The 25648-nt window shown below is 40.9% G+C and overlaps 1 long non-coding RNA gene across 1 annotated transcript in view; it reads left to right on the plus strand.

Moving 5' to 3' along the window:
• The window catches only part of LOC142160484 (uncharacterized), a 49356-nt gene extending 23913 nt beyond the window's left edge, over nt 1-25443 (plus strand). Inside the window, exons 2-3 of the long non-coding RNA XR_012693238.1 lie at nt 24683-24922; nt 25319-25443. This is a non-coding gene — a long non-coding RNA (uncharacterized LOC142160484). The remainder of the gene's footprint in view (nt 1-24682; nt 24923-25318) is intronic.
• Nucleotides 25444-25648: the final 205 nt, after the last annotated feature.

Here is a 25648-nt window from a genome sequence, read left to right on the forward strand (position 1 = left end):
AGGAGAGCATTGTCCGCAGGTCGCACTGCTCCTTTTGAAGCAACATGACTCTTGGTCCTTTTGTGTGGAGAATCCCTTGACCTGCTTGGTGTGGGCACATAATTGTGAGTCCAGAAAGGGTGCAGTCACTCTGAAGCTAGATTTAGCAACAGTCAATCATAAAGGATTATATCCTGGGATCAGTTGTGTAGTGGCAATTTGACCTTCCACTGTTTGGTTTTGCTATTAGTTGTTAGCTGACTCGCATTGATCTCTCCGCCAATATATTTGTTTAAATAACAACTGTGACCTTTTGCCAAATTTACATTGGTGTCCATGTGGTTATTTATTTATTCAATAACAGTAATAGTAAGTCTGAATATACAAAGGAGGTTTGGGTGCAATGAAAGGGAGATATCAACATGCAGTTTAATTAATTTTGAAACCGAATGGGAGAAAGCAAATGCAACAATGGCAAAATTTCAAAATCCTCGCTGCAGACTTTGGGCAAATTGGGACAGTTGTGAAGGGATCATTAGAATATTGTCTGTGAATTACTGGAAAAGAATGTGAATGCTATAGCTAGTAACATAGGAGCAAAACAGCTGAAAATGACCTTATTTTACCTATTCTTATTTTTTTTAAATTAAATCCAGATCCAAAACCTTTCACAATTTTTGGCAAAACCTGCTACAAAACCAAAACACAAACACGTTTTAGAACCAAAACCACATCCAAAGCCGAAACCTGGGGTTTAGCACACATCTCTTCGAGTTTATATCAATGGTCGAAGTGTGAATTTATAAGTGCTGGTATGGAAAACTCAAGTGACTGACAGCGGTCCCCGTGGGCTGCCTAGGCCCCCAGATGCTATAGGGATTTTTAACACCATTTTTTGATAGTGTGTAATTTAATTTTTATTTTATTTTGCTTTTTAACACTATATAGTATAAACTAAATGTGGGCAAATAATGAGCCTCACATATGCACCTAGTCCGCATTTAGTTGTCAACGCTCAAAATCCAGAGAACTTTGTACCCCCTGCAGACATTGCCATTTTCACATGCAAAATCCATGTATATTGCGTAAAATCAGGCGCATTCACACAATAATATGTGCAAATGGCACCTGTAAAAGGGAAAAAAGAATACTGGGTTCTAGATCCAAAGGTCAGAATTTAGAAGTTGTGACTAAATCAGTGGTGTATAGTCTCAAGTTCTGAATACTAAAAGCATTATCCCTAATCTCCTGTGATATGCTGCTATCTGTCCTATAAGGAGGTCGAGACTAGTATGCTAAAGACCTGCAAACAGTTCCTGTATCTATTACACATGTGCAAGATTCAGGTTTGAATATTGTCTGTCTGGTACCAGTATGATAAGTATACTACACTCCACATAAATGGAAGTCAGCTTCTTTCTCCAAAATTGTATCTGCTCATAAATGTAAGAAGAAACCCTGCTGTAGGGCTAGTATACTCTGTTTTAAGTATTTATTAATTTTTTTAGTTATAGATTAAATAATTTAATTTTTGGTGCATGGTTTCAGACAGTAGCTTAAATCTGTGAATTTTCAACATCTAAGCAACATATTTACTTCTGCTGCCAGTCTACAGGTAGGCAACTTGTGCCTCATTTACAAGCCTTGGTGGGATCATAAGAAAAAGCCCATCCCAACCGTTCTGGATGATAGATTTCATACCTGTATGCATATAGTGGTGTTAGTAGGGGTGGGTGGGAGATATTTGTACTATGCAAAACTTTTCTTTATCTGGTTCCAAACATCTGTGTATAAGTAATTTGGTAAATACTAAGAGTAAAAATTACCCCATGTATGTTGTACCGTATTGCATTTGTCAAGTACTAAAGCACATCCATGTTAATCACTGTCATTGAAACCATTTACTTTTATAGACATAGTTTTGGCTATAAATCACTGCAGGAAGTCATAAAGTGTGTGTTAATTCCTGACCTGCTGTCAGGCGCGGGCTGGGAGAGGCATGGCCGGGGGGCACACAGGCGGCCGCATCGCATGAAAAGGGATGCGGCCGCGTCATTGATGAGCATATCTTCTTTAAGCATCCTGCATTATCCGGAGTTCATAATTCTGCAAGTAGTTTGCACTTTCAAGCTGCTCTTTCTGCAATATTCTACTTTCAGCAAGAGTGCTCACCTCAGTAAGAACTTTGCACCATCCAGTATCTATTCTGCAGTACCAGTAGCTTTACCGGTATCACCTGTTCTGTTGCTACGGCTGGCTCTAGGGCTTAGGGCTTATTTCCAGCTCTGTGTATCTGTGTGTGGGTTTCAGGTCTGTGTCTGCCACGCAGTCCTTAGTTCGCCATTCCGTGTCACGGTTCTGAGTTCCTAGTCCCTGTCTCCAGTTCCAGTTCGCTCTGTTAAGAGTTTACATGTGTTTCCGATCTGAACCGGGATTGAGTTCCCACGAACAGGTCCGGTCAGGTATTACACTGGATTTCAGTCCAGTACTCAGGCATTGACTCCGGTCCTTATACTCCTATACTGCTTGTGCTTTTCTGAGGACTCTACATGAGCAGAGAGATCATCCAGTCCACTAGGTGCTGTTTCAGTCCTGCTCCAGCTAGGCCCAAGGGTCCCGAATCGGATCGAGAAATACAGACGACTGTGACACTAAGCAACTGCTGCTACTGCTTAGCAAACAGCTAGTAATCGGGTAACTAAGTCACAGGAGAAGGAACACTGGATGCCGTTGCTAGGCAATCGGTTGAAAGCAAGGAGGCTCCTTTTACTGCTCATTGATCTGAAGGCGCTGTTTATGCCACTGATTCCCATTTGTAGGCAACCGGATAAGCAAACAGTGGTGCCTGCCTCTGCATCTAACAATTATCCTTTTTAAAACACTTTAATTGTAAGCAATTACACTCATATCAGTTAACCCCCCCCCACACATAATGAAATGTCAAATCAGTATGTTGCAAGTCTCTCCTACTGGACTGCATAACAAGCAAGAACAGTGGAACATCAGAGGTGGGCTTGTCTCTTTCGCTGAACACCCAAGCATGCAAGTGTGGTGCCCCAAAATCTGAGTACCCTGGGGTGTATCTATCTGTTTTTAATTTGTTAATTTAATTTGTTAATTGTTAAAAGTGTTTATAAAGATTTTAAAAAAATAAAAATATATATTTTCTTTAGGGAGAAGTGACAGTTGGGAGTGGTTGGTGGTTGCCGGGAGTAACAGGAAGGAGGAGTGTGTGGCATAGCAACAAGTCCACTAACTTTGGTAATAACTGTGAACTCCCAGAAGGCAGTGGGAAGCGGAAAGTTCTAGACTTCAGAGGGAGTGAGATCCCTGTGTCTGCATAGACTGAGAGAGAAAAATAGGGACAGAATGAAAATCGGACAAAGTGATATATAAGCAGAATAAAAGTGAAGTAAGTGTAAGAAGAGAAGAAGATAAGAAGTGAGCCAAAGAGAGGTAAAAAGGAAAGTACTGAAAACAAATAAGCAGTATAGAGATCTGTGACATCACACTAAACAGACTGAACTATGTACTGAGAACAGTGTGAGAGGAGAGAAAATAGAGAGGTCTGTGAATACACACAAAAGAGACTGTGTAATACAAAAGATCATCAGCTTATTTGGCGTGAAAAAGTAATTTATGGGCCCCAACCACGTGCAGCACTTCTACTAAATTCCTTTGCACAGTTCAACCCAGGACTGAGTGTAAAATATGGTAACGTTACCAGGGATAATATTGGTGCACCAAATGTTTTAGTTGAATATTAATGTTAAGTGATTTACCTGAAAATTGATTTATTATTATTATATGTTAAATGCTATTGTGCTCTATGTTGATCAAATGAATATTTTGTCATTACCATTGAGTTGAAGGGGTCAGTGGCGCGGTGGCTTACCAAAATTATCTTTACCGCGTTATTAATAAACCCAAGTTATTTGTCCAATCCTTGTCCCTTTCATTGAAGAATTTATCTCCTGACCACCGGATATCCGACCAAAAAAGAACCTGAATCGTGTCTGGAGGACAAGGTAAGGGAAGGAAGTCCCATCAGTACTCGACCACCACACAAGTGCAATCTGGTTAGCACCTCGACAGGACCTCCTGTTGTTATCTGTTTGAAGTGGTTGTTTTCAGCCAAAAAAGCTTAATGTACATCAAATTCAAACTTGCCCAGGCTAGACGTGTGTTACTAACGCACCATCTGATGGGCAGGCGCCATGACTAAGCAAACCTAGGTGCCACATTAGTTAAACACTTTCTATCCATAGCACAGAATGCTATTGATGGCAGTGATACTGCAAAGTACGAAGCTCTGTAGTTGATTATCCAAAATATTCTAAATTAATGATTTCCTGTAGCAATAATTAAAACTGTCCTGGACACATAAGGAATGCATAATGAATTATAATCTTATTTGATAATATTGTGTTATTTTCAAGACAGATGTTTATTTTGCTGTCATTCTTTCATGTTGAAAAGTTTTTGGACTTAATTCACATTCTGGTTTGCACAAAATATTCTCTTTTCAGGATGCATGTAGGATTATGTTAAAGCTTCACTACCCACTTTATGAGGAGCTGATGAGATGTGTCTGGGGATCTTGGAATGAAACCTGATAATAATTACAACTAATATACATAAGCTTTTATTCACACCTTTCAACAAACCAATCTCAGGAGAAAAGCAATGCATAGCAGTAGGGAAGGAGATTATAGGGCTTTCCACTTTATTTACAATTTGAATGCTGTTTTGCTGCAAATGAGGTAGGGAGAGAGAAGCTGAATTGATTTCTGGACTCCACTTATCACCTTCAGCCTCTGGTGTGCTCAGTAAATGGCTCTGCTGTTCATGCACTCAAACAAATTGCTTTTCCCAGCGCTCTAAAAGGAATAGGAGATAAGGAAACATGTAGGTGAAGGAGGTACAGATTTCCTCAATCCCTTTCTTTGCATGATTGCACAGTTCTAAACAATCAGTTACGGATCAAAATGGTTAAAGTTAAATGATCATTAACATTTAAAATATAACTTAAAAACAGATTCAAAGTGGAATTCACTATCGCAATAAATGTCAACCAGGTGCATTTATCTTTAAGAATAAGAATAAGCCATTTTCCTTATTTATACTGTTTAAAGCATGACAACTAGAATTTACCTACTGTCCAGCTCTGCCAAAGGAAAGGCCACTCCATCTATTAGAGGTGAAACCTTGCGTTTATTCTGCAGGAAAACAGCGGTAACACAACATTTTGATTAATCTGATTCACCTGACAATGGGCCGCATTATATTTGAACTAGTAGTATTTTTCAGATAAACAATCATGAGGTTTCACCTCTAAAGCATATTTGGAGTAGCCATAGAGTATTTCCCATCCAATACTTATTGCCTTGACAGATTCATAAACTCTGTTGGACTTGTAAACTCCCAGCTTAATCAGTTGTCAACTGATTTAGGAAAATTACACTTCTTAAAGGACAGGATGACAGACATCAATTCATTCTGCAAGTATATTCTTTGTTATACCTACTTTGTCTGGAGTGTTTAATTGTGAAAATTCCCGATTCAAAACTGTGAGCTGGTATTAAAGCTTATTACCACAGGTGAACTGGTAGTAGGAAACAGGTGACTTCCTTTTTAGTTATCTGAGGCACTCTAACTTTCATTAATCGCGTATGCGGTTTTCAGCTTTAGCATTCCTAGCAGTTACTATTGATTGTTTTTATTAAAGACATTTGTCTAGACATATCTTTTTAATGTTTATAGATCTGCACTACAATGTGTTGGGTTTTATTACTGAGGGATGAATTAAGCCCAAGGGAAATTAAAAGCTGAGGTTTGTGTTAACTAGTTTAACTCTCTAAAGGATTAAGGAACAGGCAGGGGAGATTGGGTATGCCCATTGGTAGTGACACTATTGGAGGTCTTAAGGCGGGCTATAAAACACCTTGGCTGATAAGGTTCTGCCTCTAGGATTCAGGAAAAGTTTCAAGGATAAGTGTTCACTGTTCCTCCATCTGCATGTGCCTAGTGTGATTTCATTTTTTTATTTCCCAATTTGCTTTGTTTTTCTACTCCCTTCCTATTCTTCCCTGGTTTATCCCACCGCTGGTGTTGCTTTTCCCTGCTATCTTTTCTTTCTTTTTCATATCCTCTGTTTTACTTGCCCCTCATCAAGCTCCCCTTTCCACCCCAATTTTTCTTTCCCTGTTATTGCCCATTTGTCTGGCCACCTGAGCCTCACTGCATTCACCCCCTTTTCGTTTAACTTCTCTGTAGTGCCCCAGTCTAATGCAGAGCCATAGTATATTAGAGAATTTAGACTGTAAGCTCCAATGTGAATGAGTTCTCTGTACAGCGCTGCAGAATTAGTGGCGCTATATAAATAAATGATGATGATGATGATAGTATTGAATATGAACTCCATGAACATTGAGTCATGTGCTGGCTACCCCCTCCTCCCCTTAGTTTTACCTGCTGCTCCTCATCACGGCCACCGCTCTCTGCCTAGTAGAGCGGCGTGGGCTGAGGTGAAAGGTTAGCCTTCCACCTGGCGCACTTTTCACACTGTGCAAGACATTGGCGCCACTCAGGACATTTCTACATCTGGGGCTGTGCTTGCGGTGGTGCAGGCCATGACGGCTCATCTGTGGTGGGGGTTGCCCCTACCCACTGCTAGAGGCACTAAACTTTGCCACCAGGTGTGGCTGGAGGGTGTACTTGTCCCCTCTATTTACCCCCAATTACTATATGTAATCGCTCACACAAGAGTAAGAGGCCCTTGGGTCCTTCTCTGGCCCCTCCCTCCAAGCCGGGACCAGCAGTATTCTGAGGCCTTGTGGCTTTGGCATTGGCTGCATAGTTGATCCACCTTAGTAGGCACTGCTCAATGGGAGCCAGTTATAAGGTTGCTCAATTGATCGAAAAGCTCCAGCTTGGCCCCCTTCTGCAGTTGGGGGGGGGCTGTCTTTCCGATGTGGTTGCTGGGCCCAGGTGGGTTGGTTCCTTCCTGGGGTTCTCTGCCTCCCCTGAGTTTGGGATCTGGTCAGTTCCCGGGATGCAGCTGACGTGGTGGCTCATGTCCCTTCTGTTGTGTCACGGGGGCAGTGGACTTCTCACTTCACTTCAGTAGGTCTGCATTTCCTGGTTGTCCGGCGGGGACCTTTCCCAAGAAGTTGATCAAGTGTTTGTGCAAACATTTACAGTGGCAGCCGCTGAGAAGGGAGATGGAGTGCTTTATTAGTACTGCCATTTTTAGCTGGATTCATGTGTCTGTGCAGGACAAAATTTATATCAGGTGGTACGTGTACATGTTCTCCATTACTGAGAGTGCCAAGAATGTTATGACTGGGGCCCTTGCTAGAGGGGGTGGTGGCGAAGCCAAATATAAGGCCAATTTTAAGACTGGATGAGAAGCATTTATGTTTTTGTGGCCTGCTATTCGGAGGCCTGTCCTTGGTTTGAGTCTTTGGCTTGCCTGCTACCCCAATAAGTCGGATGCTGAATTTCTGCATTCTGGCTTCCTTCATTGTTTTCACCTTCCAATTGAGGGGTCCGTATGGACCTCCTCTGTTAACAATTTGAAGTCAGTATTTTTATTCTTGGCATTTCTGGCTAAGAAGATTAGCATGGAGTTTAAATTGTGTGGTCCTTTCTGGGAGCGTCTTTTTAAGGATTTTTAGGAGTTATTTTTCATGTGGGGGTAGTCTGCAAGAAGGTGGTGGGGTGGGTCAGTATATGACACTATTCCCATGTGGTTATGTAGTGTGTCTTCTCAGTCATTTGAGTTCACTTTAGATATGGTTCAGGGTTTTGGTGAGGGAGCTTTAATGGCAAAGGTGGATATCCAATTTGCTTTTTGTCTCCTGCCGCTTCATCATGACTTGTTCCCGTTCATGGGGTTGAAGTTAATGATGGGTTTTATGTGTATAAATACATACTGATAGAGTGTTTATTTCTTGCTCATTTTTCGAATTTCTAGAAAAGGGAAAAAATATCCTTGGATATGGCGCCTATAAATAATAAATAAAAACAAACAAGAAATGGCCTAATGGCCAAGCAGCTGCAATACAAAAGGTTGTTGCAAACCCCCTATATACAATTCAGTAAACTAAAACAAACTGCAACGCTAAAGACCCAACCAGCTAATAAAAAAGAAATAAATCAATATAATAGTCACGAATCACCATATAAAATGTAACATACCTGTGGCAGGTATCTCCTTTTTTTGTAAGCTACATGGCCAGGTGGATGTGACTTAGGGTTTTCTGATCTCCAAGGTGTTGCAAGACTGCTCTCAGATCAGAGACGGCCAATAAGCCGCACCATGCTGGAGGGTTTGCTGGATGTACTTGAGGGAGTGGCGTATAATGCTTTTGAATGTTGCATATTTAGCACCGTTTTTTATGTAACTTTTTGCGCCTTTCAAGTGAAAAAATTAATTGCCTCTTCTCTATCTTTTGGTATACACAATAAGTATGTTATTGTGCTACTTCTAATGTTATTTGCATGGTTCGCAGGTACAAATCTGATCAGCTTGGTCAAGGGCGATTTTGTCTCCCAGGAGCAGTTGCTTAATTTCCCCGGTTAAGATGGTCACTGAGTTTGGATATCTGCGTTCTCAGGCCATAGAGCCGTGGCTTTTGCATTGTGATGGGTCCCCCCTCACAAGGTATCAGTTTTTGGTTATTTTTAAGAGCACACTTTTTTTGATGGGTCTGGATGGCGCACAGTATGGCGCCTCCATTCAGTGCATCAAGGAGTTAGGCAGGTGGAAGCGAAATGCTTATCGCCAGTATATGAGGCCTTCTCTCATCCCCTGACATTTTTTCCTTGCTTTCTCCTCCTTCTCTCTTGGGGTGACACAAGGCTTTGATCGCTTGTAGTTTTTTTGAGAAAGGGCGCGTAGGGATTTCGCCTCATTTTCCCTCTGTATGTGGGCCTGATTGGCTGATGGTTCCACAAGGTTTTTTATGGTTTTACCTATGCTTGTGTCTCCTGTTCCTCTTTTATCCTTGCTTTTTTTCCACCTCTTTCTTTTAACTCTTTTCTTTTTCTTTCTTTTATCGCTGGCTCTTTTCTCTGCAGCTGTCAGCTGCTCCGAGCTGGCGGCATATGGTTGTTATTATCCTTTTCACTATGGCCTCCTATATTGTGCCCCTTCCCCTCATATGCCTTTATGCCTCACTGTGCTTGATTAATGTGTTGGATTCTTCTTCCACCCTTACAGTTCATGGGATCCCACTGTAGATCTGGGTGGTTGGACACTTCTTCGTGCACTGAGCTGCTTTACACCAGGCAACTAGAGACACTTCCTCCTTCCCAGGGTCTGTGGTGATTTCCTGGTTTGATCAACTGGGTTTACATTGGCCTGGGTTTAGCGGGCTTCTGTCCAGGGAAATTTCCAGGTGGTGGGTTCCCCATATTTTGGTTATACATCTTGGGGGGTAATGATTTTGGCCACGTTAAATCCATTGATATTATATTGCATATACAATCCCACCTGGCTTGGCTCCATTCTTCATGGCCCGACTTGCATCTCTGCTGGTCTGATATAGTTCCCCGGTGGGTATGGTGGTCAATTCCCGATGGGAGGGTAGTTGATAAAGCGTGAAGGAAGGTTATAACGGTGGATACCTGATTTCTCCACTCTCTGGGTGGCTAGCGTATTGATCTCCCTTTGAAGAGATTCCAGTGTGCTCCCCTTTACAGACCTGATAGGGTTCATTTGACTGATGAGGGTTTGAGTTTGTTTAGTATGCAGATTTATGGGAGTTTAGTTGGTGTATGTTTAGGTATGGTGGTGGGCCTTGGCTCCTGAGTGAACCAGATGTGGCCAAAAAACATTGAACAGTCGACAACCTATGCTTAGTGGGAGCACATTACTTTTATCGCTGTCATTCTGAACCAATTTCCCTGTGAAGAGTCTGCTTTGGTTTTGGTTCAAGTACCGCCCTTGAGGGCAGACTTGTTGATTACGCTCCATCAGCCTGAAAGGATTCAGATTCTTTGATGACTGGGATAAATGATCTCAGTTTAATGATAAGTTTAAAGGTGCGCCCAGATGAAAGTGTAGATGAGGTTGTTAAGCATGGTCACCGACCAAGAAGACCTGTGTTTACTTTGTTTTGTATAGATCATGTATTTTCACTAAATAACAAGAGACCTGAGCGGCTCAGTGAGCTGATTAGTACAAAGAGACTAGCTCATCTGCTTAGCATGAATTTGATCACACTTTATGCAGGATGTGCAACAGATGATATAATACCACCAAACTTGGTTGACAAAACTTTTTAAAAATTTGCAGAATATTGAGATTATTGCAACAAATTCTCAGCTATTGTGGCCAGCAGGCTAAGGGCCTGATTTAGATTGGATGTAAATGTGGCTTGTGTTAAATTAGTTGCAATGCTCATGTGCACAACTTATGCTCATATTTTATGAAGAGTGTGTCTAATTCTTGTAGCCCGATGCGCTTGAAAAGGCTGATCCGGTGCGTGCACGTGTGAGCCAATCATGGTATGCATCTGATTTTTACAAACACATATGGTCAAGATATGCCTTTTAGGAGGAGTGTGTCCCTTTAGCCTGGTACAAATTTCTGGTTTCAATATGATGGCCACACTTTTGCTCCAGAATTAGTTATATCATAGTTTTAAAGATGCACATATCTTAAGATATGTGCAACTCAAAATACGATCTCATAAACTTAAGCGTGCAGACACATTTTTATGTGTATGCAAAAGTCACGTTTTTAAATTTAACTCCAAATCAGACTTTTAGATTTTACTGTTTGAGAGGTAAACATGAAACAAGCCTCAGTAGGCTTGATGCAGAGTTGAACGTATTTCCATGAGTGTAGCGTAAATTGCGTGATTTTGCTCTGCACATGCCCACAGAACTACAAGTGCTTACTCCTATGCAGAGCTGCACACATCCACACTTGCACCAGAAGAAGCGTGACAAGATAATGAATGGGCGTTCTAACATAGGCAGAGTACAGAAAGAGCAAGATCACAGAATTGCTAACAGATGTGAACACAGACACAGATACGCCTTATACAGCCATATTACTTGCACCAGCCTTGGGGCTGTTGATGATGATGATTATCGCCAACATTAACTAACTGCTTCTGATTGGCTGAGTTACTCAGCATATGGACTGAAATGCATAATTTTGGACCATAAGTTAAGTTCAACTATGCATTAGGCCCAAAGCCTGATGCATAGTTGAAGATCAAGAGGATTTGCATTAGATTAGGTCATCTGCAGCCATGTTTTTATTTTGAGGTATGTGAATTTATGGATAGAATAATACAGGTTTCAGTTATGTTTAGGAACCATCTGAACTATCTAAGATGACAACCATTGAGATCTATAGAAACTATCCCCAGTATTTAGTAGGGATGTGCACCGGCGACTTTTGAGGTCTCGTGTTTTGTGTTTTGGATCCGGATTTTCGTTATTTTTGAGGTTCGGATTTGTCTCGCAAAACACTTGAGGAAAGGTCTCGGTTCGGATTTAAGGTATTGGATTCGGATTTTTTTTGAAAAAAACATAAAAAGTTTAAAAATCAAGTTTTTGGGCTTATTTTCACTCCTAGGCTATTATTAACCTCAATAACATTCAATAACAAGCATTTCCACTAATTTACAGTGTATTCTGAACACCTCACAATATAGTTATTAGTCCAAAACGTTGCAACAAGGTATCTTTCTGGACTGCGTAGAGGAGTGGGTCACCACAATATATTATAAACCCTGAACTTTTATGATTCGCACCAATAATTGTACCTGGACTGCGTAGAGGAGTGGGTCACCACAATATATATTAAAAACCCTGAACTTTTATGATTCGCACCAATAATTGTACCTGGACTGCGTAGAGGAGTGGGTCACCACAATATCTTAAAAACCCTGAACTTTTATGATTCGCACCAATAATTGTACCTGGACTGCGTAGAGGAGTGGGTCACCACAATATATTAAAAACCCTGAACTTTTATGATTCGCACCAATAATTGTACCTGGACTGCGTAGAGGAGTGGGTCACCACAATATCTTAAAAACCCTGAACTTTTATGATTCGCACCAATAATTGTACCTGGACTGCGTAGAGGAGTGGGCACTGGGCACCACAATAAAATATATAAAAAACCTTCAACAGATCTGCATTACACTACACATACGGCTGCTCCTCCATCCTCTCCATCATATACATGTTGGAGTTTTAGCGTGTGACAACCTCTTGTTTTTGATAATGTCAGTGCATTTTGAATATTTTTCAATTTGCCCCACACCACTGAATGTACTTTATCTATGATACGCAATACGCATCTATCTATCTTGACTGCGTAGTGTGGTGGCCCCGGTACACAATTTGGTACCGAGGCCACAATATAATTAAAAAACCCTCCACGTGTCTGAATTCCACCAAACAAGTATCTGGACTGCATAGTGGGGTGGCCCCGGTACCCAATTTGATACCGGGGCCACAATACCTCCTCCAAACATGGTACAGACAATTCGTCATTGAGAGACCCCAGACAGACAGGGTCGAAGTGTTATTGTTTGACTTTGTAAACCCAAAAAAATGTCCCTGTTGCACATAGTCGTGCAATGAAGACTGACTTTTTCATTTAAAGGCACGATCTTTAAAGTGTAGTGTTTGTAAGTCTAAGTCATATTATACTTTTGGTAAAATTGGTTTATTTTGTTCCTCTTTATGGTAATTAATTAGTAATAGAATTAAAGTAGGAAATAGAATTAAAGTATGAAATAGAATTAAAGTAGGAAATAGAATTAAAGTATGAAATAGAATTAAAGTAGGAAATAGAGTGGTATAGAGTTGTAGTGTGGTATAGATAGAGTGGTCCACACAATATAATAATAAAACCCTCAACTGGTCTGAATTCCACCAAACAAGTATCTGGACTGCGTAGTGGGGTGGCCCCGGTACACAATTTGGTACCGGGGCCACAATACCTCCTCCAAACATGGTACAGACAATTCGTCATTGAGAGACCCCAGACAGACAGGGTCAAAGTGTTATTGTTTGACTTTGTAAACCCAAAAAAATGTCCCTGTTGCACATAGTCGTGCAATGAAGACTGACTTTTTCATTTAAAGGCACGATCTTTAAAGTGTAGTGTTTGTAAGTCTAAGTCATATTATACTTTTGGTAAAATTGGTTTATTTTGTTCCTCTTTATGGTAATTAATTAGTAATAGAATTAAAGTAGGAAATAGAATTAAAGTATGAAATAGAATTAAAGTAGGAAATAGAATTAAAGTATGAAATAGAATTAAAGTAGGAAATAGAGTGGTATAGAGTTGTAGTGTGGTATAGATAGAGTGGTCCACACAATATAATAATAAAACCCTCAACTGGTCTGAATTCCACCAAACAAGTATCTGGACTGCGTAGTGTGGTGGCCCCGGTACACAATTTGGTACCGAGGCCACAATATAATTAAAAAATTGGGCATCAACTGTCACCGTTGTTTAATATCTGATACACCTAAATATGGACTGCACAGTGGAGTGGCCCCGGTAGTAAATTTGGTGCCGGGGCCACAATACCTCCTCCAACTTCCAAGTGTAGTGTTTATAAAGACACACAGCGTCGAAGTGTTATTATTAGTTGACTTTCTTAACCCTAAAATTGTCCCTGTTGCAAATATTCGTGCAATGGACAGTTACTTTTCTATTGAAAGACTCAAGCTTTCAAGTGTAGTGTTTATAAAATATAAACAACAATACAGTAGTTTTAGAGCACGTCAATACCTCTTGTTTTAAATTATGACACGGCATTTTACTTTTGGTTTAATTTCTTGAATTTTTTTACATTTGGTTTTACTTTTTGAACATGGCAAACGACTGTTGCTTGGTCATATAATGCAAAAAAAAAAGTTCCAAGATGGAATTGTCCTTGGGCCCTCACACCCACCCTTATGTTGTTGAAATAGGACATGCACACTTTAACAAACCAATCATTTCAGCGACAGGGCCTACCAAACAACTTTGGCTGAAATGATTGGTTTGTTTGGGCCCCCACACCAAAAAAGCTATTCATCTCTCCCTGTACAGACTAAACAGGCTCTACTGAGGCAAGATGTCGTCCTCATCCTCAACCTCTGATTCCTCTCCCCCTACAGTGTGTACTTCCTCCTCATCACACATTATCAATTCGTCCCCGCTGGACTCCACAACCACAGGTCCCTCTGTAGTATCTGGAGGGCAGTGCTGTACTTCATTGAGGAATTGATTATTCATTTTTATAAACATCATTTTTTCAACGTTGTGAGGAAGCAACCTCCTTCGCCGCTCACTGACCAGGTTCCCCGCTGCACTAAAAACTCTTTCCGAGTACACACTGGAGGGGGGACAACTCAGGTAAAATAGAGCCAGTTTGTACAGGGGCTTCCAAACTGCCTTTTTTTCCTGCCAGTAACAATATGGACTGTCTGACATGTCTACTTGGATGGTGTCAGCAAAGTAATCATCCACAATTTTTTCTATTGTGACAGCATCCAATGCAGCGAGAGTAGACATGTCTGCAATGGTTGGCAGGTCCTTCAGTCCGGACCAGATGTTATCAGCATCCCCGCCAGTGCCTCTTTTGGGAAAACTGAGCTTTTTCCTCGCAGCCATAGATGTGGAAGAAAATGAGGGTGGAGCTGTTGGCATGTCACGGTCCTCTTCAGAGGACAATCTCCTGACCAGCAGGTCTTTGCACCGCTGTAGACTTGTGTCCGCCGGAAACAGAGACACAACATACGCTTTAAACCGAGGATCGAGCACGGTGGCCAGAATGTATTCCTCTGACTTTAAAAGAGTGACCACCCTCGGATCCTGGCAAAGCGTACGAAGGGCTACATCCACAAGAGCTACATGCTTGGTGTAATCGCAATGGCTTACCAGCTCCTCCCTCACTTTCTCCAGCTGCTTCTGCAACAGCCTGATCAGGGGAATGACCTGACTCAAGCTGGCAGTGTCGGAACTGACTTCTCGTGTGGCAAGTTCAAATGGCTGCAGAACCTTGCACAACACGGAAATCAGTCTCCACTGCGCTTGACTGAGGCGCATCCCCACTCCTTTGCCTATGTCGTAGGTGGCTGTGTAGGCCTGAATGGCCTTTTGCTGCTCCTCCATCCTCTGCAGCATATAGAGGGTGGAGTTCCAGCGCGTCACAACCTCTTGTTTGAGGTGATGGCAGGGCAGGTTCATGCTTTTTTGATGTGCCTCTAGTCTGCGGTAGGCACTGGCTGAATGCCGAAAGTGTCCAGCAATTTTGCGCGCCACCGCAAGCATCTCCTGCACACCCCTGTCACTCTTGAGGTAATGCTGCACCACCAAATTAATGGTGTGGGCAAAACATGGGACGTGCTGGAAATTGCCCATATTTAATGCCCGCACAATGTTACTGGCATTGTCTGACACCACAAATCCCCATGAGAGTCTAAGTGGGGTAAGCCACTGGGAGATAATTTCCCTCATTTTCTCTAATATGTTGTCAGCGTTGTGCCTCTTATTAAAGCCTGTAATGCACAATGTTGCCTGCCTTTGCATGAGCAGCCATTTTGTAGATGCTGCTACTGATGCAGCTGTTGCTGTTGCTGCGGAAGGGGATGCATCTACCCAGTGGGCTGTCACAGTCATATAGTCCTTCGTTTGCCCAGAACCACTTGTCCACATGTCCGTGGTTAAGTGGACAGTGGGTACAACCGCATTTTTAAGAGCACTGAGGACACTTGATCGTACTTCTCTGTACATTTTTGGTATCGCCTGCCTAGTGAAGTGGAATCTCGAGGGGATTTGGTACCGGGGACACAATACCTCCATCAACCCTCTAAATCCCACTCCACTGATGGCGGACACCGGGCGCACGTCTAACACCAACATTGCAGTTACAGCCGCAGTTATACGCTTTGCAATAGGGTGACTACTATCGTATTTGGTGGTCATGGCAAACGACTGTTGGACGGTCAATTGTTTGGTGAAAGACTTAGCGGTCTTACGACTTCCCCTCTGGGAAGATGACCGACTAACAGCAGCAACAGCAGCAGTGGCAGTAGTAGGCGTACCGCTGCAGGATTCCTCGGATGAATCCCGTATTGAGGAGGACTCAGTCTGGCTGCTGACTTGGGCTGCAGGACTGAATCTGATGGAGATTGTGGAGGAAGTTGACGAGGAGGGTGTTGCTGGTGTGTATCCAACTGGACCACGGGATTTAGGTGTCCCTGTACCGATGAGGGTCCTAGCCCCAGTTCCTGAACTAACCACTGAACTATGAAGGTTATTCAGGTGACGTATAAGGGAGGATGTTCCTAGGTGGGCAAGATCCTTACCCCTGCTTATTTGAGCTTTACATAAGCTACATATTGCCATACATTGGTTGTCTGGATTTGGATAAAAATAACTCCAGACCGAAGAGGTGCATTTTTTGGTCTTCTGACCAGGCATGACGATGGGCTTTTTCATCCCATGGACATCAGCTGTTTCCCCCCCTGGTGCCTCATTTACAATAACCACATCACCATCCTCATCATCAAGTTCCTCCACAGCGCCAGCTACATCATCAATAGCCTCCTCCCGAGCCACCTCTTCCCGTACAGTGATGGGAAGGTCAGGCTTGACAACCACCAACACCCTTGGACTCGCCTTGGGGATTTGTGATAATTTCTCTTTAGAAGGCAGAGTTGTTTGCTGTTTTGTTGCTGACAGCATAACTCTCTTCAATTTTTTGTAGGGGGGGGGAGGAGGAGGAGGGCTAAGATCCGTGGGTGAAGCTGAACCACTAGTCATGAACACGGGCCAGGGCCTAAGCCGTTCCTTGCCACTCCGTGTCGTAAATGGCATATTGGCAACTTTACGTTTCTCCTCAGATGATTTTAAGTTTCTCTTTTTGCTACTTTTTCTTAACTTGGGCTTTTTGGATTTTACATGCCCGGTACTACGAGATTGGGCATCGGGCTTGGAAGACGACGTTGATGGCATTTCATCGTCTATGTCATGACTAGTGGCAGCAGCTTCAGCATTAGGAGGAAGTGGGTCTTGATCTTTCCCTACTTTATCCTCCAAATTTTTGGTCTCCATTATATGTAGCACAAGATACTGCAGAATGTGTGAACTTGGTAATATTGCAGTACCAATGGACTTATACTGCCGGATTGGTTTTGCAAATTTGGTTATAATTATTATATATTTTTTTTTTTTTAAATTTTTTTATTTTTTTTTACTTTTTTTTTATTTTTAAAAAACTTGGGAATAGTGGGGAAATAACTATGCCCTTAGAAGCACAGAGCACAGGACACAGCACCACTGGACTGAACAGGACACGGCACAGGACCCAGCAGCACTACGGAACTCAGCAGGACAGAGCACAGGACACAGCACCACTGGACTGATACTGCAGAATGTGTGAACTTGGTAATATTGCAGTACCAATGGGCTTATACTGCAGGATTGGTTGTGCAAATTTTGTGGTAATTAAAAAATATTAAAGTAGTTTTTGGTATTTTTTAAAAAAACTTTTTTTTATTTTTTTAAACACAGGGGAATATTGGGGAAATAACTATGCCCTTAGAAGCACAGAGCACAGGACACAGCACCACTGGACTGAACAGGACACAGCACAGGACCCAGCAGCACCACTGACCTCAGAAGGACAGAGCACAGCACACAGCACCACTGGACTGATACTGCAGAACACAGCACAGCACAGCACAGCACAGCACAGCACAGAACTAAACAGCACAGAACTAAACAGCACAGAACTAAACAGCACAGAACTAAACAGCACAGAACTAAACAGCACAGAGGACCACCTAACACACCCTCCCTCTACCCTGATCAATGCCCGAGTGAAGATGGCGGCGACTAGCGGGGAATTTATAGGATCCGAGTATCGCGAGATCCGACAACGGGATTATGAGTCAGAGCCTCAGTTTCACTTTTGAATTTAGCGCCAATACCCGGATCTGTCTCGGATCCGCAACGTTCGGGTGGGCTCGGATTTCATAAATCCGAGTGCGCTCATCCCTAGTATTTAGGAACCTATATTTTACATAATATGGTTTTTTGACTTATAATTATGCTGCCCAGCCCTGAGTTAATTAGTCTAGGAAATATAACTGTCTGGAAATTCAAGCATGTTACACATCAGCACTTTCTCTCTGTGCCTGTCCATTAATGCAGGTAATCTGTAGCTTCCTTGCTGAGCAGTCAACAATCTTTTGAGCTTTTCTTTTTATATTGCAGACATAAACAAAAAATAGCTCTTAGGGATAAATAGCTTATTGCTGTTCACTAGTTTTTAGATAATTAGAGTTCGTGTCAACAAATATTTTTTTATAAATCAGTCCTTTTTCATAATACATCTGCGAAGCACAAGTAGATCCGAAATAGCAGATTTGTGACGTCATTGCACCTTTTGAAAATTTTCTACAGCAAGTTTTTAAATTGAATTGACGTCAATGCAAGCTTTGAAAATGCTAATTTATTTCGGCTCTGGGAATGTAAATCAAGATAATCTGAACAATAAGTGCATTCCGGGCTGGCACTTTGAAATTAGGTGAATCCAGTCGGTCGCCTAGGGTGTCAATGTTTCAGGGGAACCTAAAACACTGTGTGAGTTACATAATGTTACTTATTCAGAGTTTTTAATGTCCCAGTGGTGCCCCCACAAGTAGCGCTGGCTGCTGACATGAAAAGAACGCAGCCTGTGAGCTGCTGTTCCTCATTGTCAGTAGAGATGTTTACTGACCCCCGTGTTTTGGTTTTAGTTTTGGTTTTGGATCTGTATTAAGTTCATGTTTTGGTTTTGGCATAAACGCCCTTGCATGTTTTGGTTATGGATTGGTATTTTTTTAGAAAAAGTGCTCAAATATACTAAGTCACATAATTCTGCTCTTTTTTTGTTCCTACATTATTTTTAACCTCAATAGCACTAATTTCCAGTCATTTCTAGTCAATTTTGATCACCTCCCAGGTCACAACATTATTTTCATTCACTTTCGGCCAAAGACTGAAGCGAGCTGGCTGAATGCTAAGCGACAGAGCAACTGCACAAACACATGGCAGTTCATAGCACATCTAGGAAACATTGCCGCACAGTAGTGGCAAAAAAGAAAAATGGTGCAAGATGGAATTGTCCTTGGGACCTCGCACCCATCCATATGTTAAAAAGGTTTAACAAACTTACACAGAACAGGAGGGGTAGCAGGTACAATTTAACAAAGCAAGCACTTCAGCAACCAGGAGTGCCACTTTTGTGTCTGACATACTTGGCTTGTTTGGGCCCTCCACAAAACAATCTAACAATGGGCTTAATGCAGCTAAGCTAACAGTGCTGTTAATCAGCTGTAAGACTTCAGCAAGAGGCTGGTTAGAGCAATGGCACAAACACACATAATTTTATATCACATCTACAAAACATTGTTAGTGCCACACAGCAGTGGCATGAAAGAAAAGTGGTGCAAAATGAAATTGTCCTTGGGCCCTCCTACTGTCTCTTATGTTGGATCTTAAAAAGGACATGCACAGTTTAACAAATTAAGCACTGTTTTGTGGCTGAAGTGCTTGCTTTTTTTGGGCCCCCACAAAACAAGCTATCAATGGGCTGAAGGCAGCTAAGCTAACAGAACAGTGCTGTCAATGAACTCTACTGTGACAAGATTTAGTTGTCATCATCAACCTCACATAATATTAATTCATCCCCGCTGGAATCCACCATTACCAAAGTCTCTGTAACAAAAATGAAAAAACAAAACTGTAAAAATAAAGCTTTTACCTTTTTAAAGAAAAAAACACCTCTCTAATGAAAGTGAAACACATAAAATTGCCAACATACCATTATACCCAAAATATTAATAAGTATTCCAGTATCAGCTAACTTCCTTCTCTCAGCTAGATCCCACCACCTGAAATCTACACTCTCATCATCCTTGCCCTCACCCTCATCAGTGTGTACATCATCTTAACACAATACTAAATCATCCTCACTGGAATCCACTATTACAGAAGTCTCTGTACTTTGCAATTGCTGGCAAAGGCCTTCCTGGTGGAATTTGTAGTTCATCTTGATGAACATCATCTTTACCTCATTTTTAGGAAGTAGCCTCCTACGCCAATCGCTGACAAGATTCCCGGATGTGCTGAAAACTCTTTCCAAGTACACACTGGTGGGTGGGCAGCTTAGGTATTGCAAAGCTAATTTGTACATGAGTCTCAAATTTCCTTCTTTTCCTCTCCATATGAAAAGGGACTGTCTCACATGTCTATTTCTATGTTGTCATTAAAATAATCCTCCACCAATCTTTGAATGTTGATAGTAGGACCTCTTGATCTGTCAGCTTGCTGACCAGGAGCTCAGTGCATCTCTTGTGATCTGGGGCAGCTGGAAAGAAAGAGAAGACATAGCTCTTAAACCTAGGATCAAGCATAGTCGTCATAATGTAGGGATCCGATTTCAAGATGTTGATAACTCTTTGATCCTGGTGAAGTGAATAAAGGACTTGATCTACAAGACCGATATACTTAGCGTAATTGCTTTGTTTAATCTTCTCCTTCAATTTATCAAGCTGCTTTTCCAAAAGTCTAATTATGTTGCACAAAAAATGTTTGCAAACACTGTGAGTTTTCAGACCATTCAAAATATTCCGCCTGTGCTCATTAAAATGGACCTTGAGTGGTCTTGTTGTTCTGCCAACATAGTACAAATTGCAACTACATCTAAGCAGATAAATAATAAATGTGGAATTACAATTTATGAAACCTCTAATCCTATATGGTTTATCATTTGACATAGAGCTCACATGATGCACTTTATTTTTAATGTGTTTGCAAGTAATGCAGCATGAACCACCACACCTAAAACAACCTTCAGGAATAGGGGGAAGCCAATTAAAATTTATTTTGGATATCTGGCTTATTTGGGGCTTAAGAAAACTTGTTGTCAAGATGTTTGTAAGATTATTAGCTTTTTAAAAACAACTGTAGGTTTATCTGGTAGAAGTGATTTCAAAAGAGGGTCCTGTCTACAGATACAGTAATTAGAACATAAAATCCTTTTGATGTTGAAAGAAGATTTATTGTATTTAGAAATGAATGCCCATTCATGGTTGCTATTATTATTCTTTTTATTGTTATTTGCATGTTTATGTTCTTCCTCCTTGAATGTGGCATCTTGGTTTACATCCAAATATGGATAATATCCGCTATTTTTCTCTTGATTGGAGACTAAGAGAGTTTCTCTATTCATGCCCTTAACTTCAATTAGGGCCCATTCCACAAGATTAAGGGGATAACCCCTATCTAAAAAATTCCTAGACAGGGTCTTCGCCTGCTGTGAAAAAATGTCTTTATTAGAGCAGTTCCTACGCAACCTCATGAACTGACCTTTAGGAATGTTTTGTTTCCACTTAGGGTTGTGACCACTTAAGTAATGCAAATAGTTACTACAATCAACCTTTTTAAAAAACGTTGATGCAGAGATGGACCCCTCCGTGACCGAGAGGGTCAATTCGAGGAACTCCATACATGCGGTGGTGATACTTATGTGTGAACTTTATTATAATCGTTAGTATTTAAAAAAATAACAAATTCTAGTGCCCTCTTTTCACCTCCTTTCCAAATAAAAAAATAATTATCTATATAACGCCATAGGATGAGGTCCGCCACGAAGCCGCCTCCCCAGAGGAGGGATTCCTCAAGGTCGCCCGCGTACAGATTGGCATAACTCAAGGCGAACCTCGTCCCCATGATCGTACCCATTACCTGTAAACAGTGGCTACCATCAAACAAAAAGTGATTTTGTGTTAGTATAAAAGATATAGAATGGACAAGAAATCTTTGGTGTTTAGCTAAGATCTAGGTGTTTTTACATAAAGACTTTTCAATGACTTGTAAACCTCTGTCCTTGCGGAATGTACAGAGATTCGACATCTAAGGTAAGGAAGGCACAATTTTTCTCCCAAACAATATCCTGTAATAAGCTTGATAGATGTGTGGAATCATGAATGTAAAAACGCAACTTGGACACCAATGATTGTAAATTAAAATCTACATAACTAGATAGATTGACAGTTAAAAAAACGATTCCCAGAAATAATAAGACGCCCGGATGGGTTGGATAAATGCTTATGTTTAAACAGATTAGGTTCAACCGATGGTGCAAAACTTAAACACTTACTTAATAAATCCAATTGTGCTTAAGTTAATGACTTGCTTGATAGGTTGAACACACCCATACTTTTAGATTTCGATTTTCTATTTTTTCGTTTTTGATTTTTTGGAAATAGTCATACTAGTATTATTTGTATTTCTGTTTTTATTTTTAAAAACTTCCTCAGCTCTAAAGTCTATTTCCACCATTTTAAAACAAAACTTTCTTCCTCCTCCTCGCTTGTTTCTGACATAACCTGTAATCTTTTTGTTGGGCCTGTTGCTAATAATTGGTATCGGTTCAGATGTGACCAATCTCTTTCTTTTTGGGGTTGGTGAATCTCTAAAAAAACCACTGACTCCTGATTTCTATGTTTATGAGGAACTCTATCTCCATCAGTTAATGTATGTTTCCTCCGATGATCACTTAGTGATCTATATCTATGTGGTTTTAGCCTATCATTTAATCTATAGTATGCTCTTTCTGAAACATCCGATTCTCTGGTCTTATGTGTTGTATAGCCAGTAGACGGAGACCTCTTCTGAATCTGGGTATTGGGGTTATTCCTAGATGGAAATCTATTAAACCTGTACCTACGTGAGGTCTGATTCCTTCCCCTACTTTTGCTCCTGTCTTTCCTATTGCGACTTTTACTTCTATTGTAAGATCTCACTTTATCATGTTTGCAATCTTCTAGATCTCTATATTTCGATTCTTTAGTATTGATCAATTGTCGTTCATATTCTACTACCCTTTCATTTATTTTCTTATCTTTTTCTTATCTTTATCTAGGTAAAGTTCTACATCTTTATGTGTTTCGATTTTAGTTTTCAACAATTCAATTTCTTTGTTCTCTGTTTCTCTATATTTGATCAGCAATTTCATCAAAGATATTGATCAGTCATCCAAAGTCTGATTCCATTCAGCTATCATGTCTATATTGTATTTGAACGGAAATGCTTTAAATAATCCTAATCTTTTTGGGACAATTTTTATCAACATATCTTTGCAGGCTTATCCCGTCCCACCAATGACGCATTTCACCTTTAACTATTCCCTCTAGTTTATTAAAGTGTTTTAAAAGACGCTGATCTCCCACCTGAACATCTGCAGGGTATCTACCGTTTTGTAAGCAAGATTGTCTCCTGTTGATTCTATATGTAAAACAAGATGATTGTGCCATAAGAGTGATCAAAAGAAATGCAGATCAATACGTATATAAAAAAAGAAAAACGTTTTTTCTTTTGGCACTGTGTAGGCAATGGACCCAGAATCACCGACTACACTAAGAGGCATACCACTGACAACCTGTTTGAAAAACTAAGGGATGTCATTATAACATGACTTATCCCACTTGGACTCTCTATGCCATTTCTGATAACGCCACCGTTATTGTGAGAGCATTACAGCGGGGAGAATTCCATCACATTCCCTGTTTTGCTCACACAAACAACTTGGTGGTGCCGCACTTTTAAAAAAATGACAGGGACATGCAGGAGATACTGTTTGGAGAGTATATTGTGGAGAAAATGAGGTCCTCCACAATCGCACAGAGAGAACAGAGGGTGCTTACCGAGGGCATGGACAGCATGCCCTCTGGTCAGTAGATCTCTAATGAACTTAAATTGGGAGCGTACTAGAGGGTGCGCTGTTACATCTGGCGCCGTTTTCATCGCAGGCAGAGTATTGTTCAGCTTCAAAGGCATTGGAGTGATCTGCGGTACCGCCAGGCCCAGCTTTTGGCGGAGCTCAGGGAGGAGATAGTAAGACGTGAGTTCTCCATTAATCGGATAAAAAACTAATCTAAACAATTGTCTTATTTTTAGGAATAGTTTCAAACTTTTTCAAAGGAGGTGCTTTGCCCAAAATATAAATCTGTCTCTTGATTTGAAATGTAATCCCCCCCTCCCCTCCATGCCACATACTTAGGCCCTTGTTTCATAATTTTGTGGTGGAACATTTTCTTTCCTTAATGATTAAAGGCCAAACTCAAGACCAATAAGCCATATTTTTTGGATTGAAACTCATGACCTCAGTGCTGTGAGGCAGAAGTGCTACCCACTAAGGCAACGTGTTTACATTACCTTCCAGACATTTATGATATTAAAGTGGCAGATGTGTTTTACTAGCAATAGAGTTGTACGCCATCTTTTGGAAACAATGCTCATAGTTGGCCTAAGATGATTTACACACATTAGCAGGCCAAACACAAATACCTCCTTTATTACATGTCCCTAATCAGTCAGTAATTATTTGGTTGATTTAATTATGATGGAGCCCCCCTAATAAACTTAACAAATAAAAATTACACACTGAAACTGAGATTTTTACATCCGTAAACCTAAAGCAAACATTGTTCCAGGCCATGAGAAAAGTGGTGTGTGTCTGTCATGTTTATATCCTTTTTCTAAAGATTATGTTTAGCTGTGTTGCAAAATAAATGTTTGTATGTCTGATCACATTATTATCTGACTACATCTATATAATTGTTAACCAGGTTGATTTTTGAAAAATACACTTATATGTAATATTTATTCTAACAGACCGTAGACGTTGTGCCAGACGGCTGGAGGCGGAGGAGGAGGTGGCGCTGGTGGCAGAGGAGGAGGAGGTTGCGCCACTGGTGGAGGCAGAGGAGGATGAGGAGGTTGTGGCAGTGGTAGAGGAGGAGCAGGAGGCACTAGAGGAGGTGGCAGAGGCAGCTGCGTTAGAGGTGGCAGAGGTGGACCTGGAGGAGGAGGTGACTAACACACAGGCAGTGTAGGAGGGGGCGAGGGGTGAATGTAAGTATGTAAATTAAACACTTTTCCAAAATGTATTCCTTTTGAGTCACATTGTAGTTGAGCAAAAATCATTAATAGCCACGTGCCCTTTTCCAAATAGCTAGTTAGCCATTTCACAGTTTTCAATCATGATGGCCTTAATAATGTTTGTGGTTTCCAGTAAGCCCCAGCCACCACACAAATATGTATCTATAAATATATGTGCCACCCAAAAGTAGTAATCCTCTGCCTAGTACTGTGTTTAGCATACCATTAACCTTTTCCAACAATGTAAACTTATGTAACACTTCATGCCCCTGGTGATTCCAGGAAATAAGACAAACAAAGTACACCATTTTCAAGTAATATATTTTTGAACAATTAGCTAAGCATGTTTTTTTACTTTTTTATTAACAGCTCAAGAAGACACCCAGGCTGTAGGTGAAAACCCTCAATCAAACGAGGCCATCATCCACGATATATTAAAATATAGAAGAAAAATAAAAAAATATTCAAAATTGTTAAAAATAAATAAATAATATTTTGAGCCAAAATTTATTGCTAATTCAAATATTTCTGAAGTTAAGAAGATGCTTAAGATCCGTTGCTTCTTAAATTCCATTGAGTAAAGGACTGAAGGTGTGTGTGTTTTTGAACTTTCCGTTCCATAGTGAATTACGAACTTCTTATCTCCCTGTTTGTTCATAAAATAACATCGCAACTTAAGCACAAGATCCGATCGCTAAT

This window comes from Mixophyes fleayi, chromosome 6 (assembly GCF_038048845.1).
Source record: "Mixophyes fleayi isolate aMixFle1 chromosome 6, aMixFle1.hap1, whole genome shotgun sequence".
NCBI lineage: Eukaryota > Metazoa > Chordata > Amphibia > Anura > Limnodynastidae > Mixophyes > Mixophyes fleayi.